This window comes from Dipodomys spectabilis, unplaced genomic scaffold, assembly GCF_019054845.1.
Source record: "Dipodomys spectabilis isolate Male_0828 unplaced genomic scaffold, ASM1905484v1 ptg000449l, whole genome shotgun sequence".
In the NCBI taxonomy this organism is placed as follows: Eukaryota; Metazoa; Chordata; class Mammalia; order Rodentia; family Heteromyidae; genus Dipodomys; species Dipodomys spectabilis.
This window is the reverse complement of record NW_024871126.1, coordinates 655,218-662,038: the sequence shown is the minus strand read 5'-3', so window position 1 is coordinate 662,038 and position 6,821 is coordinate 655,218. Positions and strand designations below refer to the sequence as shown.

The window sequence follows — 6,821 nt, the reverse complement described above, 5'->3', positions numbered from 1 at the left end:
GATAATCATTCCATATAAGATTTGAGGTAGGCCAGGTGCCGGTGGCTCATGCCTGTAATACTAGCTACTTAGGAGGCTGAGATCTGAGGATCGTGGATTAAAGCCGGCCCGGGCACGAAAGTCCATGAGACTCTTATCTCCAATAAACCAGGAAGTTTCATTGTTGCTCAAGCGGCAGAGTGCTCACCTTGAGCTGAAGAGCACATAGACAGTGCCCAAGCCCAGAGTTCAAAACCCATGCCCGGCATACAAACAAACAAAGTATTGAGGTAGTAGTCTAAGATCATTCTTGAAATCTAGAGAGGCAATAGTGCCAATAAAAGCATTTAAGATTCTGTTTTTATTTCATAAAGTCATAGCATCCTTTTCAAAATCTGTGGACCATAAAACTAAGAAATTATTTTTGACGAATCTGTTACCTTCTTCTATGTGTCTGTTCTTAAAGTAGAACTATGTTGTCTTCACTACTAAACATGGTAATACTATTCAAAGCTAGTATGAAGGCTCAAGCTACACCATTTTACAAGATTGCTCTGACAGACCTGTATTCCTTGAATTTACATACGAGATTATTGAGCAGGTGGACCAATATTCTACAGAGCTATCTAAATATATGATAGTCACTCATATTTTACCACTTGTGAAAATACAAACGCATGATATTATATATAGAAAATGTCTTTAGAGACTGCTCAATGCAACTATAATTAGTTTAGGAATGAGTTAAGATTTAGATAACAGTACAGCATAATAAAGCTGAATGATAACGACTTGAGATGTACTGCAGAAGAGAGTGAGAGGGGGAAGAATGGTGGACCACATAGGAGTTGTATGTCATTGGTATTGTTTCAAAAAACAGAAAGACTTCAGAAAAGAGAAGGAGAAAAATAAAGTGTCCTGAATCTAGTTTCTTTTTAATCCACCTGATAGTTTGGACTGAAAGTCAGATAACATGGGAAAAAAATAGAAAATAAAGAATTGTATAGATCTGTTACAATGTAAAGAAGTTGTAATAGGTATATAATTAATTTCTAAAAAAATAAGAGAAAGAATAACAATAACAATTGCTAACGTGGATAGAGGATGGATCACATTTTATCATATGTAATTTAGAAAAAACATACTAGGAATGAAAATTTAAAAGTCATAATTTAAAAGACAATTTGTGTTATAACTAGATAGTATAGCTCAGTGGTAAAACATTGGCCTAACATATGTGAAGCAATTGTGTGATCTCCCAAGCATTAGAAAGTACACAAAAAGCACACACACAGAAAACCCAAATAAACACACACACACACCACATACACACATTTGTTATTATCATATTAAACAGAAGAAATTATCACAAATAGTAAAAGTATTTTAATATATGAAATCACAATATTGCTCATACTATTTAAAAGTTTAGTAGAAATAAAATAGTCACAAGATACTTGGATTCTTATAGATCAAGTAAATTGAAAATTCAGAAATAAAAGACATGAGAAATTTGCAAACAAGTTTTAAATAATAAACATTTTGAAATATGTGTCCTTTTATTTTGACAAAAGATTGATGTTACTGGTGTTTTAACTCAAGATTTAGAATATGATAACCAGGTGCTCTATATCTTGCTAGGGATGACTATATCTCTAATCATTTCACTCTGGAAATTTTATGATAAGGTCTCATAGTTTCTCAGTCTCTCCTGAATTATGAACACTATTTATCCTTACCATCATAGTTAGAAAAATGGAAAGAACAAATCGCTATGCCCACCTCAAACATTTTTTTTTAATTCAAGTACAAATATTTCCAAATAATGACCAGGTAATAAAGCCTTTTAAAATAAAGTATGTGCTTCTTGAAAATACACTATTTGTTAAATGGGCAAATATGTTTAGAACTAAAGAAAATAAATTTATGTAAATTCACTAACCATATAAAATTTAAGAAAATAATTTTAAATATTCACATGTTAATTATTTTGAAAGGAAACTATATGTCTGAATAATTTACTTGTGTTAAAATTATGCAAAACTAAATTAACTAATCCTACAACTCTGAAACAAGAATTACCCTAAAGAAACAATAAAAAATAATTAAGTTCAAAATTTGAAATTTAGAAAATAAAATGAAGTGTACCCTTTAGTTGACTTAAGTAACTGTAAACCCTCTGTATATCAATTTTATAATAAAAAATGCATGAACAAAGAAAGAACAGTACCATTGGTCAATAGCGACAGGAAAAACTAGTTTTTTTTTGAGTGTGCAAAAAAATCAGTGGAAGAGATAACATTGTTTCTTCCATAATAAATGTACTCATTACCTTACTTATGTAACTGTATCCCTTCTGTATATTACCTTTACAATAAAATTAAATTGAAATAAAAATAAACTAAATAACCTTCCAATTAAGAATTCGTAGAGAGCATGGAAGGTGGCTCAGTGGTGGAGCACTTGCCTTGCATGCTTGAGGCCCTGGGTTCGATTCCTCCAAGCAATATAATTTTGTGAAATCCTTCATGAAGCAACGTATTTCTTTCATTAGAAGGGAAGCCTCTGTCACACTATTAATAATAGGTTTTCCTTCTTCTTGCTAGCATCTGTAGTTTTATTATCTTCATATATTTCATGATCTGTCTGTGTATGACAAAGACTGCTGTGAAAATGAAAAGACCCTTCGCAGCACTTATCATTTATATACGATTCATAGATATGAAGGTGTTTAAATATTACTCAAATTGCTTTGGAATAAATCATGTTCACATTGACTATCGTGAAAAATAAGGATTGGATTCTCAGCACAATAGGTAATAACTTGATTGAAAGAAACCAGAAAAGTGAGGAACAACTCAACACATACATTCAAATGAAACAAAACAACCCAAGAAAACAAATTAATTCAGTACTCAAAAACCTGCAGAAAATGACATGACTTATAAAAACATCAGCTATGACAAATTTATGAAAATCCTCACTACATTTGAGTCTACTCTCGTGAGGATAGAGGTTAAAGCCCAGACTGGACAGAAAGATCTTTACACAATGACATGTACCTGTTATTATAAATTCCAGGAAGAATAACATAACGTGGACTGAGCCCAATATCATAAACCAGTATCTGAAAAATAATCAAGATAATTTAGGGCTGGAGACATGACAAAATGGTAAGAACACCCATTTAGGGGGCACTAGACACTCAATTCAACTCTAATATTATGGGTATTAATGTAAAAAGCTATGATTTTAAATAAGTGGAATAATTGCAAGATTTGAGTATTTGACTGGAAAACTGCATGAGAGAGAATATATCCATGGTACAATGTTTTCAACTTAAGTGAAAATGTTTTGTGGTACTTCAGACAAAATAGAGTAACCTTGCAAATGAGCATATTTGCCCATATTGTGCAACCTCACATATGAGTGTCAAAATCAAGCCACATTTTTAACCTTTGTTTTTAATTCACCTGTTACAAATTATGGGTTAGATGAAGTAATCAAATAAAGATTATAATAATATTATGTGAGGCTATGAATTAGGGCTGAAAATGATTTTAAATGTGATAATAGCTAATTAAATTGCATACTTCTTACTTTTACTCTGTCATGTCCCTCATTCTCACATTAGGAAAATACATAGAAGGTTCTCACTAAATTATATGTACATTTATGATATAATGTATTGAAAGAATATGGGCACAGTGTGGTTTTAGGTTATTGAGACCTGTAGGGGGAAGTGTGTTTTTGAAGACTTGCAATACATTGGGATGAAGATGAAGGTAGGGATGTGCTTATTCTGGAAAACTGGCCAGAGGATTGTTCCCATAATGATAGTGATGAATTCTTCCAAAGGTTACAGTAAAATCACTTTCACAACCATGTTCACTGCTCCACTATTCATCGTAGCAAAGGTACAGAAACAGCCCAGATGCCCTTTGGTGGAGTGATGGTTGGAAAAAGTGTGGCACATATACACAATTGGATTGCACCTATCCATTTTGAAGACTGTTACATTATTTGAAATGAAATGGATAGATCTAAAAATATATTAATGAGCTAAGTCAGAGCCAGACAAACAAAGAACCCATGTTATGTCTCATATTTGGAAGCTAGAACTTTATACAGGTTTACAAAAAATATTAACCAAAGCATGCTATTTGCAGAGGAGTATTTCAAAAGTGTATTTTCTTATAAAATTGAACTTTTAATCCAACAAAATATATATCAGGAAACTGTCACTTGGAAGGTGTGAGGGGAAGTCAAAAGGAAGGAATAAAGAGAGTTATGGATGAAGAGAGTGAAAGTATATTATTCATTGCAGATAGTATGAAACTAGAAAAAATTAAAGTGGGGTGAGGTTTGAAAGGGTGTGGAAAAGTTATATAAAGATAAATTATACTTAAAAAACTGATTTGTTGAATAGAAATTCCATTTTCCAAGTATTTAAGATAATAAGAATATAATTAAAAACAATGGAGACATCTGATCTTAAATTCTATTTCCATCTCTTCTAAAAAATGAAATTGTTTGCTCTATAAATTGATCAGAGGGATGAATTTCTTGGCTAGCTAGATCATTGAACATCTGTCTCTCTCTTCCTCTCTCCCCTTTCATGGTTCTCATAGGTAATATGATTGCTCCATAATTATCCTAATTTATTTTGCTTTTATATTTTTGGTTGCATCATTTCACTTTCTGCTCTGCCATTTCCCAAATAATTTACATGGAAGGCATTATTTCCTATTTTCTCATTCCTAAAATAAGCAGCACATGAATACACCACTGGTCTTCATTTTCAGTCTGTACCTTGAATACGGAGGAAAATCTTCCTCTGCTCTCTACCAATTCCCTACTCTCCAGTTAGAATAATTTAGAATAGTAAAAATGAAAAAAGAGAAAATAAATAATAGTGAAAAAACAGATGAAGAAAATTCACCGGATATTTCTGACCAGTTCATCCAATGTGAACTATTGGGGAAATACATGGACACCTCATATTCACTGGCACTCAAAGTCTCTGGCTAGGCAGTTCTGAAGAAGATGAGGAACAAGATGAAAAAGTGAGAAATGGTATCAATTGCAAGAGAAAAATGGAATAGGATCCAAGCAAATTTCTTCTTTGGTCTGCCGATAATAATCTCCTTAGTACAGTGCAGAGACTACTTTCCAAAAAGGCCACTCATGTGAATACTAGTGATGCTGATGAGTACACCCCTCTTCATCGAGAAGCTTTCAGTGGACACTTAGTCATTGTCCATGAGTTGGTAGCTCAAGGTAGATATTCATGTATTAATTGTGAATGGCTGGACACTCCTGCACAGTACTTATACATGGAATAATAACAGAGTGGCTTCTTTATTTCATCATGATGCAGATACCAATGGCCAAACTAAAGGCCTCTTGATCCCCTTGCATCTTGCTGCTGGGAATAGAAATAGCAAAGTTATGCTAGATCTCCTTCTGTTGAACCATTATATCAAACCAGGTCTGAAACACAACTTGGAAGAAACTGCATTTGATATTGCCAAAAGAATAAGTATGTATCACTACCTCTTTGAAGTTGTAGAAAGCTGTACAAATTGTTCTCCTAAGTCCTAATGGTTTGGGTAAATTTCTTAAATTTCAAAATTTCTAGTCCATCCTGTGTCCATACAAAATATTTTCACAATACAAAGCAACAGCAATATCTTACTTTAAAAATTTATGAATTCCATGGTATTCTTCCAAGTGAATTGCCTGATTTTGATGTCAATATACATTCGAGTTGTTTGTATACATCTATAATGTTTTCTGTAGCGTTTGTGATTTTTTAATAAGAAATAATTTTAACTTATCTGTTGAAATGAGTAGTACAGAAACTAAAGATATTTCTGGTGCTTGTCTGAAAAAAGTATATTTTAAAATATTTAGTATTCTGTGTGTATAGTATCCATAATCTAGTTCATTCTCTCCTAGATATAATACTTTGAATCCAACATTGTTTTATAATATATAGGTTCATTAATGTGTCCTTTCAGATTGCATTCCATATAGAAAAGGTTTAAGATTCCTTTAATTCCTAGGTCCTTATATAATTTTATTTCTTTGGGATAAAATGAAAATGTTATCTAATTTCAAAACTTTTATAAAGGTTATGCAATGTAAAGGCCTTCATAAAAAGGTGAAGATTAAATGGTGTAAAACAAACTTTTATTCCTATGAATTACATGTATAATTACACTTGTATATTTGTAATCAACTGTTTAATAACTGTTTTTCATTTCTTCACAAATTTTCATATCATCCTTGTGCAAGAGCCATGTTAATCTCTGTATTGTAATTTGGATAGATGTGCTGCGGAAGCATGTAGTATCCTGTAAATTTAAGTAATTAATGATGCAATCTTAAGACAGGCATATATCCTTGGTTGCCTATTTGTAACAGGGAAACCCTATTGTTTCCTAAATTTCTATTCATCTTATTTCTGTAAAATTCTGTTTATGGTGGAAAAAACTTATATTGATTCTTCAATTGCTCACATTTGCAATTTTTGTCAATTACTTTTTAAAGTCTTTTTTATTTGAAATTTGATCATACTTTGAAGCCTTTATAGGTAGGTCCAAAGGTGATGGCTTTTCAAGTACTTAAATTTATCAACTGAGTTAGCTTTGTGGAGCTAATGGATTCAAACTAAGCCTTGCTTAAGAGCTACTCTAAACTTCTCCAGCTTAAAATTTCCAAATTGAGGTCTTACTGGCACAAATGTCTGCCTGACCCTTTACCCTTGCTCCATTTAGGAACAGACCAACCAGAATATCTTACCCTGACAGTATAGCTTGTCTTACTGGAGCAAAACT

General features: G+C 32.3%; 1 pseudogene; it reads right to left on the bottom strand.

The window, feature by feature from the left end:
• Nucleotides 1-6,230: 6,230 nt before the first annotated feature.
• On the bottom strand, nucleotides 6,231-6,330 carry LOC122098008 (annotated as a pseudogene).
• Nucleotides 6,331-6,821: the final 491 nt, after the last annotated feature.